The sequence below is a fragment of the Ochotona princeps genome, chromosome 14 (assembly GCF_030435755.1).
Source record: "Ochotona princeps isolate mOchPri1 chromosome 14, mOchPri1.hap1, whole genome shotgun sequence".
Taxonomy (NCBI): Eukaryota; Metazoa; Chordata; class Mammalia; order Lagomorpha; family Ochotonidae; genus Ochotona; species Ochotona princeps.
Window position 1 is genome coordinate 6366009 of NC_080845.1, and position 13886 is coordinate 6379894.

The 13886-nt window shown below is 42.6% G+C and overlaps 1 protein-coding gene across 2 annotated transcripts in view; it reads right to left on the minus strand.

Moving 5' to 3' along the window:
- The window catches only part of PBX3 (PBX homeobox 3), a 206169-nt gene that overhangs the window by 18499 nt on the left and 173784 nt on the right, over positions 1-13886 (minus strand). The window lies entirely within an intron of this gene.

Here is a 13886-nt window from a genome sequence, read left to right on the forward strand (position 1 = left end):
TATTTTAAAATCAGAATACTATGCTTTGCATTGTAGTGTATCAGGTTAAGTTGTTCCTGCTATGCCAATACTCCACAATGGAGCACTGGTTTGAGTCCCTCCTGCTCTATTTCAGATTCAGCTACCTGTGAATGCACTTGGGAAAGCAGCAGAAGACAGTCCAATTATTTGAGACACTGCCACTCACACAAGGGAGCCCCAAATGGGGTTCCTGGCTCCTGACCCATTGCTGGCCACTGCAATCCATTTAGGGAGTGAACCAGGGGCTGGGAGATCTCTTCATCTCTCTGGAAGAAGCTACTGGTTCAAGGCTGTTGCAGCCATTTGAGGAGTGAATTATCACATAGATAACCTCTTTTTTTCTATCTCTCCCTCTCTCTGTAATGCTGCCTTTCAAATAGACAAAACCATTTTTTAAAAAAAGTTGATTTCTAGCAGGTGCTATGTTCCTCCAAGATAGGGTCTCCTCTCACTACATTACCTTCACGCTCCCAAATCCAATTATGCCCTCAGCCTCATTTTGTCCATGATCACATGTGTTCTTGCAATAATAATATTCAGAAACACATATGCATGCTCGTCTTTTTCACAGGTTACTTTGAGCCTTCTCAACTTTTCACTTAAATATGTCTGCTCCACCACCTTCTAAAAATTCAACCTACAGTACTCTGCATGACTCATGATTTAAGTACAATGTTTTTTTTCCCTATGCTTTTTATAATCTTGGTTTCACTGAACTCTACTACCTTTTTCTTATGATTTTGTTGATTTCTCCACCTTCCACTTCTTTTGATATTTAATCTTTCTGTTCTTTACTATCCCTGGGATAGATCCTGTGTACACAGATTTTTAAGCCTTCATACATGCACGTATATACACAAATATAAGAGCATATACACATACATAAGAGTATAAACACATACATATAAGAGCAAATAACATGCATGCAATGATTTCTTTCTAAGCACAGTTCAGGTTGCATTCCATGAGTTCTGATATGCTGTATTTTCAATATCCCTCAGTCATAGCATTTCCTAATTTTCACTGGAATGTCATTAATCTACAGACGATTAAATATACTGCTTCTTTTCCAAATACGGGAATCTGCTAGTCATCTTTTTGCTGTTGATTTCTAGGTTAACTCCACTGTGTTCAGAAAACCTAGTCTATGTTTTAAATGCTTTAAAACAGAGATGTGTACGATCCAATATAGTTAACTTCCATAATGCCCGCGAATGATTAAAAAACGTGTATTCTGGGGCCAATGCAGTGGGACAGCATGTTACTTCTTTACTGTACAGCACCAGCATCCCACAGGGACACCGGTTCATGCCCCAGCCACTCCACTTCCAATCCAGTTCCCGGCTTGTGGTCTGGGAAAGCAGTGGAGGACTGCCCAACTCCTCAGGACCCCCCACCCCGTGGGAGATCTGGAAGAAGCTCCTGCCTCCCAGCTTCAGATCAGATCAGCTCCAGCCATTCTGGCTATTTGGGGAGAGAGCCAGCAGATGGAAGAACTTCTCTATGTCTCCTTCTCTTTCTGTGGAATTGAATTTCAAATGAAAATGAATAAATTTTAATAAGTGCATATTCTGCCTTCATTATATGTGGCATTCTATATATGTGCACTAAGTCATTGGCTAGTAGTGATATTCAGATCATCTCTATCTGTCCTACTTACAGCATGCATACAGAACTGTCAGTGTTAGTTCATTAATCTGTCAACTCTAAATTGTCAGGCCCACCAGCAGACCCTTGAATCAGAAACTCTGTAAACAGGATCCATAAATCTGTATTCTAAGAACTCCCAAATCTTTCTTACGCACACTGAATTTTGAGAAGGGCTATTCTATGCCCTTACTGGTGTGTGTGTGTGTGTGTGTGTGTGTGCACGTGTGTGTGTGATATACTCGTTCAGTTATAGAAAAGTGAAGGTGTGGGAAATCTATTGATTTTGGATTCACTTATTTTTCTTTGAAACTGGACTAAAGTTTCTACTTCTGTGTTCTTGAACTCGTGTTGTAAGGTGAGCACAGGTATCAGATTGCTGTATCATCATCACGAGTGTCTCTCTTAGTCTCTAGCATAACTTTTTTATTGAGGTATTCATTATTCCATTTTTGTGGAGTAACACAAGTTTCTTTAGGTTCTCATTCACATGCTTTATTTTCATTGTTTTCATTCTTTCAATGCTCTTATATCTTCAATGTGTCTCTCGGAGAACATATATTGTTTCATTTTAATGGCCTATTTGATTACATTTGTCTGTTACAGAACTTGATGCATTTCCATTAATGTGACTATTGATACATTCAGGTATAAATCTACACTCTTACCAATGTTTCAGATCTGTCCCACTTGGTACTGACTTTTCCCCCTCCTGCATTCTTTTATGTTGCTTATGTTTTTAGGGTTATTCTGATTCCCTCTTTATCAGCTTGGATGTACTCTTTAATCGGTACTTTTACCATCTTTTCAAAAAAAATACAAGAGCCTTGCCATCGCTTTATAACTCACAAGGCATCATCACTGCACAGTTTAAATCTACACATAATGCAAATAAAGTGGAACAGCACTTTAAAGGATCAGAGCTCATTTAGAATCACACACCCCTGTCCATTCACCCTTTCTGTGGCTTCTCTATTCCTTTCTGTATTTCCTACTTTCTCTCTAAAGTACACCTTTTTAAAAAAAATTTCCTGTAGATAGAAATGGGACAAATCCTATTTTTGATTTTAAAAGTCTTTATTTCATGTCCATTGTCAAAGGACATTTTTAAAGGTACAAAATTATAGACTGCTGTGCTTATTTTTTATGACCATCTTCCTATTCAATAATTCTCCCTTTAGCTATGTCTGATCTGCTTTTAATCTATTCACTACATTGTTTTTATAAAATCTTCATCAAATTTATCTACCCAGTATTCTTTCCTTTCCATGTCAAGTAAGTACAACTTGAACAATTATCAGAGGCTTAGAAAAGCAATTACTAAGCACAGTTATTTTACAGACTGTATCTGGTGCCTTCATTTTTTAGATCTCTAGGAGGACTATGTATCAACTGTCTATTTGTTTTTACATATTTCTTCTCATATATTTATTTTTCTTTCTGAGAGTATGCCTAATGTTGTATTACCTTGTTTGTGGAAATAATTTGAAGCCCAGTATGGTGCTTAACTGTTATTTCCTTTCTCCAAGTATTTATGAAAAACACCAACCCAATTCCAAGAACTGAAGTATTCTGAAGCAGAACTGCAGTCTGAGTATCCACCCCTGGAGGTCTCTGGCTGCCAGAGGTAGCCCTAGGCATCCTGGCCCTGGACCAAAGGAAGGGGCAGGAAGCTGCCCCGCACAGCAGGTCTTACCTCTCAGCCCTGTCAAGGTGTCAAGTACTGCTTAACCCCCAATCTCTTAGTGAATGCCTCCCAGTTAGCAAATAACTCAGGAAAAACTTGTTTTCCTCTGCCCTATTTTCTTCTTGGGTGAATTTGTCCATTCCCAGAGCCTCAATTATGAACTTAAGTGATGGTTCACTCCCAACCTTCATGTTTAATCTCTTCTTCACTGAGTTCAAGTTCCAAACTGACTATATCCCAGCCCAGATACTGAAGGCAATGCAATCGGCATTTAATCTCAGCATCTCGAAAATTCACTTTTCTTCTGTGTTTCTATATAAGCTAATAACATCAACATCTTCAATTATTCAGAATAAAACCCCAGCTTTTCTCCTCACATTCGTACTCAATTGTTTCTGAAGTATCAGCCCTATCTCCAAAATGATTTTCAAATTCATCATTCTTTTTGTGTTAAATTTCTATTTCGTTAATGCCACTCATTCTAATGGCTTCCTCTTCATCACTGCTAGAATTAACTTTCACAAGTCTAATCACACAACCTACCCCAGAAATCCTCAGCCTCTTTATGATATAGTACTTACTACCACAACACATTATAAAGTATAATAAACTATGCTTATAATACTCAATACTGGATCATATCTGTGTAGTGTATTAAATAATAGCACAGATTTGTCGTAGGAGATTTTCTGCGCTACATGTAGACACTCATCCACACATCATCTTGCTTTCCTCACTGGGATTTGAACTTCACAATAAACAGATGAAAACTAGACATTTAAGGGGTACAACTGCATAACCATAAACATCTAAACTGTACAATCCCACAGTGTAGATTTTCCAGTGCTGCAAGACAAGCTATGTAAACCATTACTTCAAAGCACACCTACTGAGTATGAGTCGGACACTGCGGTAGGTATTTTTTTTTAAAGATTTATTTTTATTACAGCCAGATATACAGAGAGGAGGAGAGACAGAGAGGAAGATCTTCCGTCCGATGATTCACTCCCCAAGTGAGCCGCAACGGGCCGGTGCGCGCCGATCCGATGCTGGGAACCAGGAACCTCTTCCAGGTCTCCCACGCGGGTGCAGGGTCCCAAAGCCTTGGGCTGTCCTCAACTGCTTTCCCAGGCCACAAGCAGGGAGCTGGATGGGAAGTGGAGCCACCGGGATTAGAACCAGCGCCCATATGGGATCCGGGGCGTTCAAGGCGAGGACTTTAGCCACTAGGCCACGCTGCTGGGCCCCTTTTTTTGTTTGTTTGGTTTTTTGTTTGTTTTTAAAAGATTTATTTTTATTACAAAGTCAGTTATACAGAGAGGAGGAGAGACAGAGAGGAACACTGCGATAGGTATTAAGAATGTAGTGCTGGGAGCCACTGTTGTGGCATAACAAATAAAGTCATCATCTGTGACCACCAGCATCTCATACGGATACCAGTTCATGCCCCAGTTGCCCCATTTCCACTCCATCTTCCAGCTTAAAGGCCTGGGAAAAGCAGTGGAAGATGGCCAAAGTGCTTGGGCTCCTGTCACCCAGGTGGGAGACGTGGTAAAACTCTTGGCTGCTGGTTTTGGCCTACAGACTACTGTGGCCATCTGGGGAGTAAATCAGATTATGGAAAAATCTCTCTCTCTCTCTTTCTAACTTCCAAATAGACGAATCTATCCTAAAAGAAAGAACATAGTGTTAAATAAGACAGAAATTTTACCCTAAACAGAATCCATCATAATCAGAGAATAGCATTAAGCAATTCATTATTTAGCTGCAATTCTGGAAAGGGCTGTCAAGAAAAAGAAGATAAAAGAACATATAATGAAGGATGTAAACTTGGAATACCATGGAAAGCTTTCTTAAAGACATGTCATTTGAAGTGAGCTCTGGAGGAGGAAAGAATTAATATTTATATAGATGTAGGGCTGCCATTGTGGCAATGATGGGCTAAGTCTTGGCTCATGGTAGTAATATCAGAGTGTCAGCTCAAGTCTTGGTTGCCTTGCTTCTGGCCAAGGTCTCTGTTCATGTGCCTGGGAAAATGGCAGAAAGTGGTCCAACGGCTCAGGCCCCTGCCATCACATGGGAGACCTGGATGCAGTGGCAGGTTCCTAGCATCAGCCCGAACCAACCCTGCCATTGTGACCATTTTGGGAGTGAGAAAGTGGATGAAAAATTCTCTCTCTGTTTCTCCCCTTTCTCTTTGTCATGCTCAAATAAAATTATATTTGTACAGAAGGGGGTGCATGGGTGTGGATGCAAGATTAGAGAATTCAAGGCAGGAGAAACAGACAATAATGGATACTACTAGAGTTCCTACCTGCTTTATGATAAGCACTGTCCCAGATATTACACATTTGCCACCTCATGGAAATTCCCATAATGCAATCAAGTACACATCGTTTTTACTCAAATCATTACATGAGAAAAGGAGGTGCAGTGAGATCAGACGCCTCGCTCATGGCCAGTACGGACAAGAGCTGGGAATCTGGTCTGGGCTTGGCTGAGGCCTGAGATTATGTAGTCTCATTTCTTGCAATGTAAACACCTACAGTGACATGTGCTCGGGGCTTTTCAGACTTTTAAAAATACACCTATTTTCTGCTTAGGAAGCTTCCCTTGCTCGGAACACCATTCTTCCTCATTTTTTTCCCAGTCAAGGTCTTCTTCGTCCTCCTCCAGGTGCTACACATGCCGTTTTCCGATTCTCTCAACAGAAAGTAAGTTTCCCTTTGCCTTGGATCTTTGAGCTATGCTCCATACATGGAACCCAAAAGTACCTGTGCATTCTGCCATGTAACCCTTATGTTTTGTCAGAAACATGTCAGTCTGTATCCCCCCAAGAAACATGACGTTTCTCAGAGAAGACCCTATCTGATTCTCCTTCCTTTGTCATAGTGCCAGCCACAGTGGCTAGTATGTTGTGGGAACTCTACTTGTTAAGTGAGTTAGGAATGTGGACTACAATGATAATAGGTATTTTTGGCTGAGTCAAATCATTTACCCTATGCATCAGGCATGGCAGTTACAACGCCACTTGGTACGCAAGCATCCAGTGTCGGAGCGCCTGCTGGCAGGTCCGCTCTGCTCCTGATTTCCTGTCGGTGCACATTCCGGGAAGCAGCTCAAGCACCAGAGGCCCTGCCAGCCAAGCGGGAGATCTGGACTGAATTCCTGACCTGGTGCAGTTGTGGTTGCTGGCGGTACTGGGGAGTGAATTAAAATAAGGTAGATCTCTTTCTGCCTTTCAAAAAGAGAAATGATTTTAACACTACACATGCAAACTGTAGTTTCTGCTCTCAAAACCCAACTTTTTCAAAAATGTAAGCTGCTCTCCGCATAGTTGACAGACAGGCAAGGAAAGCAGAAGGGAGACTGAAAGGAGTGGGAAATGACAAGACTGAAGCATCTCTGGAGAGGCCCCTGGGGTGGCATCCCAGGGCCCGTTCTGAAGTGGTGTCCTCTGGGCCCAGGAGGCTGCCTAGGAGGGCTCTGCCCAGTTGTAGGCACCGGCAGCAGATGACGGGGAAGGCGAGGCCAGAGTATTTATCCCTCTGAGCCCTTGTCCTAACGCTGCCTCTTCTCCAGGACCTGCTCTGTCTCATTCCTGGCAAAGTTCCCGTCATCTCTTCAGGCCAAAGAGGAGCAAAAGAACCTGCTGCCACAGGCATTATCCTCCGCGGTTTCTCTACACTCTGCCCACTCTTTTGTAAATCATCATTTTATGAAATCCTCAAATTATTCTAATTTGAGTGTACCATCTGTTTCCTGCTGGGACTCTGACTTATATATTAGCCTATTGGCCTGACATGCTTCACAGAAGTGAGGCAATGGAAAGGTGAGGAGCAGCGAGGAGAGCGGCTGCTGGGAATACTCCTGGAAGACAAAGGAGAAGGAAAAGGCAAAAGGAGATACAAGAGGCAAACCCTGCCGGGGAACCACAGGCATGAATATAATTTTTTCTAAGTATAGAAAAGCTAAAAAACATAAATGCAAAATGGAAATAGTCTACCCTTAGCTTGGGGATCTTATCTAATCAGTGTTAAGAGATCCTCTCAAAAAAAGCCAATGCCAGGCCTGGTATGGTAGCCTAGCTTCCAAAGTCCTCACTATGCATGTGCCAGGAACGCATATGGGCACCAGTTCATGTCCTGGTGCCCTGCTTCCCACCCAGCTCCCTGCTTGTGGCCTGGGAAACAGTCAAGCATGGCCCAAAGTCTTGGGACCCTGCACTGGTGTGGGAGACCCGAAGGAGGCTCCTGGCTCCGGATTGGCTCAGCTCTGGCTGTTGTGGCCACTTGAGGAGTGAATCATCGGATGGAAGATCTTCTACTCTGTCTTTCCTCCTCTCTGTATATCTGATTTTACAATAAAAATAAATGAATCTTTTTTAAAAAAAGCACCAATTCCAAGGGTGGACATTTAGCTTCACACTTGAGACTCCCCGTGCCAGAGGCCCGAGGTTTGATCCTGTGCTCTGGCTCCCTGCCCACCTCCTTCTCGGAGGCTGACCCTGGGACGCAGCAGTGAAGGTCAGGTCATCTGCTCCCTGACACCCCAGAGGGACGTCTGCCCTGTGCTCCTCACTCCCAGCTGCAGCCCAGCCTAACTGCAGGCATTGTGGGTGCTTTGCGAGTAGATGAGAGCTCTCTCTCTTTACCTCTCTCATCTCTTAAAGAAAAAAAAAGTTGCTTCTAAGGTACATAAAAAGCTGGCTGGCACTGGGGCAAGGTTAACGCACCTTGCTGGCTGTTGGTAAAGATCAACAAACTGGAAGCTTCCCCTGCTTTCTTTAAACCTGGCACAGGTGTCTTCTCTGCCTGATGCTGCAGTATCCTCCAAGCCCCCACCTTTTTACAACCTGTTCCTTTGTTCTTAGCATGCTGTTTACTGCCATCCCATCCCCACTAGGACACACAGCAGCGCTCAGGGAGTCTGTAGCCTTCGTTGCGACAGTGTGACAGACTCGCTTTAACAAGTAGCTACCACTCCCTTTAACCTGTCTCTGGTTTAGCGACTGCAGACTTCCTCTTCTGCCTTCTGCCTGCCACCAACGTCACTGAAAAGCCTTTACGGATGGTTGAAAAAGATACTGTCATTTGATAGTTATCTCTTTTTTTCCCTGCTCTAATTATTCTTTTAACGGCTTCTTATTTTAATAGATTTTCTTAATAAGGAAATCTTACTTACAAATTTTAATTAGCTTACTGAATATCCACTGTTTTGGAATGAGTTTAATGAGTAAGGAGACCTCAGATTGCTAACCAGCCCACAGTCTCTACAGCAGCCGTGGGGGATGGTGTTGCAGGCCCAACCAGACAAGCCCAAGACTGCCTCTCCATCCGGGGCCTCTGCTGTGTGCACCCAGGGACAGATGAATAATGTCTGCCAAAAAGGAAAACTGCAGCTTCTCCTTGATGATCAAGAATTGCCGTGTAAGAGCTCCCTCTCCCCCGACTCACTGAAGCCTGTGACCCCTGCTAAATCAATTCACTTCACTGAACTTCGGGTTCTTCCTCGTAAGCACTGATCATCGAGCTTCCCGCCTGGATTGTGACAGAGGCACATCTTGTGCACAACTTCACAAACTACTTTATTTTTTAAATTTATTTCGAGATGCAGAGAGACAGAGAACTCCCATTTGCTGGCTCATGCTCCAGATGCCTGCAAGCACAGGCTGTGCTGGAGACGGAGCCGCAGGGAACTCGATACCTTGAATCAGCGCCTGCTGCCTCCCAGAGCGTGCACTGGCAGGAAGCTGGAGTCACAACTCAGGCCTGGGGAAGGCAGGAGCTCCACGGGCATCTGACACCTGCCTTCTCCTAGCCCGGGGAAGGCAGGCGCTCCACGGGCATCTGACACCTGTCCTGGCCCGGGGAAGGCAGGCGCTCCACGGGCATCTGACACCTGCCCTGGGATCGTTCAGATACTCTAAAATGCTAGCTGAATGAGTGAATGAGTAATGAATGAATCATAATACAGTCATTTAATCTCTCCCAATTCAGATTCTTACCATTTTTAAAAATTAATCCTTTATAGTTCATTTCAAGTATGGTAACAATGAAGAATAAATTAACATTTTTCATTCTAAAAACACCTAGCAGAGAAAGTACAGCCAAAGTTCTTCAAATTCAAAATTAGAATCAGGAGAACAATGAAGTTTTATGTGGCTTAGTAACCTGAATGATCAATGAACATTAGCTCTATTACACACAATTTATTAATAGTTTCTGCACTAATTAAGAACATGGGATAATTTAAATGTGACTTTCAGTGAATAAGAAATCCAAAATTATTTCTTTTGTGAATTTCATGGTGCTATATAAGAGGAGAATTCAATCAAACCAAATCTTAAGAAATCAGAAATCTCAAATCCTGCAATCAGTATGCAATTCTACAAGAAACTTACAGTAATATTATCACAAATTAAGGTAAGACTAGTATAGAAAATATTTTTTTACTTATCCATGTTTATTTATAGTACACGGTGAACATAAAAAATGTAGTACTTATTATGCCCAACACTAAACTCCTGATCTTCTCCCCAAAATCTGACTCCTTCCAACCTTCCCCATGACATGTAACGACAATCCTGTCCCCTCAAGCCAAAAATGCTGGCATCATCCACAACTCTCATTATAACATGCCCCGCACCTAAACCACTAGAAAACTCTCTAGGCTACGTGTGAGGACACATCCAGAACCCAGCCTCATCTCATTAACTCTACCACTCAGACGCTGGTCTACGTCGGGACCTCCTCTGTCTGGATTACGGCCAGTGACTCCTAACGGATGTCTCTGCTCCCACAAATGCCACTGTCCACCCAAACTTGTCCACCTGGCCGCTGTGACAATCCTACTGCATCTTATCAGGTGTGGGGGTTTCAAACAGCAGCTAAGGCGCTACTGGGATGCCAGCTTCCCATCAGAGCGCCAGGCTTCAAGGGCTGGGCTGCCCATGCCTGCTTCCTGCTACTGTGCACCATGGGCAAGCAGTGGATGGCCTGAGCAGTTGGTTTCCTTCTAGCACATGGCAAACCCACATGGAGCCCCCAGCTCCTGGCTCTGACCTGACCAGCCCTACTTGATGCTGGCATTTGGGGAGATCTCTTTGTCTCTTCTTGTACCTTTCAGGGAAACAAAACTAAAATAAGAAAACACTTCAGTCAGATCAAGTCGCTCCTCAGTTTCCCATTTCACTCAGTAAGGTGGGAAGAATCCCGCCCCCATCAGGTGGGCTGCACAGCCCCTAAAACTTCATCTCTACCACTCCTCATCACATTGCCGCTGCACTTGGTGTGTCCTCTGGCTGGAAGGTCTTAACTTATACAAGGCTTGCACATTTATCTTCTTCAATCATTATAAAAGCTGCTTTCCCAGGAGGAACTTTCTTTACCACCTTATTAAAACTGGCATTTTCCAAGCTCCTCTTCTTCTTCCCTCACTTTTTAGCTTCTTATCTGCATGTCTCACTTTGTAACTTCTTACCTCATTGACTTGTTTTATCTATTTGTAGCCTCCTGCAGAAATGTAAGCTCTACAAGGACAAGTCTGTAGAGTTCAAAACATTACACATTTTTAATGCATAAAGGGGCAGACACCATTAAGTGCAGGACTTCATGAACAAAACACCCACTAACCCACCTCCTGAGGTCAAGAAATTTTCCTTCCCTTCCACACCACTATTCCCTCAAAGGATCCACTAGCTTGACTTCCAACATTAATGGTTAATTTGACATGTTTCTGACATTCTTACAAATGGAACTATTTATTCAGTAAAGGAAGTTGGGTGTTTTCCCTACTGACATGGCTAGTTCTGGTTACTGTGAGTATATATATCTCTGTGAGGGGGAGCACGGGGTTTACGTGCTAAGTTCACTGATGTTGTTTCTACCCCACCACAGCATCCGGCACGTGATAATGCCAGACCCAGTCGAGGCTCAGCTTGTATCTTCAGCCTGGTGATGTTAATTTTGATCATGTAGTCGTGATTTTGCTTCATTTCTCCACTCTATAATTATTTTATTTTCAATCTCTTATAACTAATAAATGGTCTATGGAAAGACATTTTAAGACTACGTTCTGCATCAACATTTCCCTCTAGATTTAATCTGTTACTGATTCTTGTATGCTTCAATCTTCACTGAAATGGCTATGCCATGTTGACATTTTCACAGTCTGTATATTAATTACTCTGATAAACAAAAGTTCTACCATTGATTTATTGGCCATTTCATTCGCTGCTTATACATTTTATGTCCTGTTTGACAAATTCTATCTATCACTCTAAGTACTGAAAAGAAATCCTTATAATTTCTTGAGAAGGTTTCTGAGCTGGCATGTGGCACAGCAAGCTAAGCTGCACCTGCAACACAAGAACATCAGAGTACAAGTTCAGATCTCAATGACTCACTTCTGACCTAGCTCCTGCTAATGTGCTTGCAAAGCAGTAGAAGATGGCCTGAGTACGTGGGTCCCTACCACGCACTTGGAAGACCCAGCTAGAGTTCCTGGCTTTTGGATTTGGCCAGGTTTTGGCCTTTCAAATAATTGTTAAAAAGATTTATTTGTTTGAAAGACAGAGTACACACAGAGAGGGATATATGCAGAGAAAGATCTTCCATCTGTTGGTTTAGTCCTCAAATGGCTGCAACAGCTAGCACTGCTCCATGTTGAAGTCAGGAGCCAAGAGGTTCATCCAAGTCTCTCCTACGGGTGCAGAGGCCCAGGTACTTGGGCCATCCTCCACTGCCTTTGCAGGCACATCTTCAGGGAGCTGGTTCAGAAGTCCAGCAGCTGGGACTCAAATTAGCACTGATGTGGAATGTTACAATAAAACCTACTCCAAATAAATCTAGTTTTTAAAGAATAAATCAACATGGCCATTAGAAAGAATCAAACTCTACCCTTTGCAACGAAATGGTCCCAGGATAACCATCTGCCTGAAAGTGCCAGCATCCCATATGGGGGCTAGTTCATGTCCTGGCTGCTCCACTTCCAATCCAGCTCCCTGCTTGTGACCTCAGAAAGCAGTAGAGGATGGCCCAAGGCCTTTGGACCCTGCACCCATGTGGGAGACCCAAAAGAAACTCCTGACTCCTGATCAGCTCAGCTCAGCTGTTGGGCCATTTGGGGAGTGAACCAGCAGATGGAAGATCTTTCTCTCTCTTTCTCCCTGTAAATCTGCCTTTGCAATAAAAATAAATCTAAAAAGAAAAAAAAAAAAAGGACCCAACTAGAGACCACTATGCTCAGTGAAATGATATAAGCCAGTAAGTACAGACTGAGCGTCTCAGAATACACAAAGTCCTAGCAATCAGTTTCTGGAAAATGCAGGTTACATTGTTGATGAAAGATATACATAAAATTTATGCTGTTCTCCAATAGTGTCCATAAGTATGTGTGCGTGTAAAACGCAGATTGGAAGCGGGAAGACATCTGCGTGGACCCCACCAACATTTGGATTTTCCAACAAAAGTAACAGGAGTCAGAAAACCTGACATGGCTTCATCACCCAGCTTCCCTTTCACCAAAGTTCAGGGAATTCACAGTTGAAAAGCCCACTTGAAGTGGATACACGTTTCATTTGCTCTTCCTTGTCTGGCCCAGTGTAAGACTATCACTTTATAATAATCTGAGTTGTATTTGGGATTGTATAGTCAAGATTGTCATGCTTTCTAATATTCTGAGCTAGTAATGCACACCGACTATATTCTGCTTCAAATGGGCAAAAGGAGCCAAGACACACTGCTAGTTCCTAATAGAATGCCAACAAGCCTGACACGGTATCCAAATTATAACTCAAAAATGACTCTAGACATTCTGTGGTAAATAGCACCAAAACACTGGTTTTCTGCCAAGGACCAGCTTTTTCTAATATCCCACCAGAAAAACAGGTAGCGAACTGTTACTTTGTTGTCTGTGAACAATGCTGCTCAAATGTCAATGTATAAACAAAAATGTGAGTATGTAAATAAAGTTGTACTTTAGAGGCAATACTATTAATATATACAGTTGTCCCTAAATATCCCTGCGGGACGAGCTCTAGGACTGCCAAGGGTATGAAAATGTCCGGAGGCTCACGTCTTTCATATGACTGCACAATACTCACACATCTGTACATTCATTCTTCATAGACTTCAAATCTGGCTTACTTGCACTATTTAAAACAACGGAAATGCCATGTAAATAACTGTTATACTGCACTGTTTAAAGAATAATGTCAAAGAAAAAACCTGTATATGTTCAGCATACATTTTTGTTTTTAAATCTGCAGTTGGTTAAATCAGCAGACGTAGAAACCATGGATACAGAAGAGTGACTGTACCTATTTTTAAGGAGTCATAGGTAAATTACTTCAGTGTCCAAACTTCAACCCAAATATACACCATATTTAACTAAAAATACATCTATTGTTAGGACTTAACAGCTAATTTCAGGGCCAAAGATGATATGATATTAAAAACAAAACAAAACAAAAAACCAACTCTGAGCTGCACGAGGCTAAGTCTCCTGTTCATGGATAACAAGGATGGAA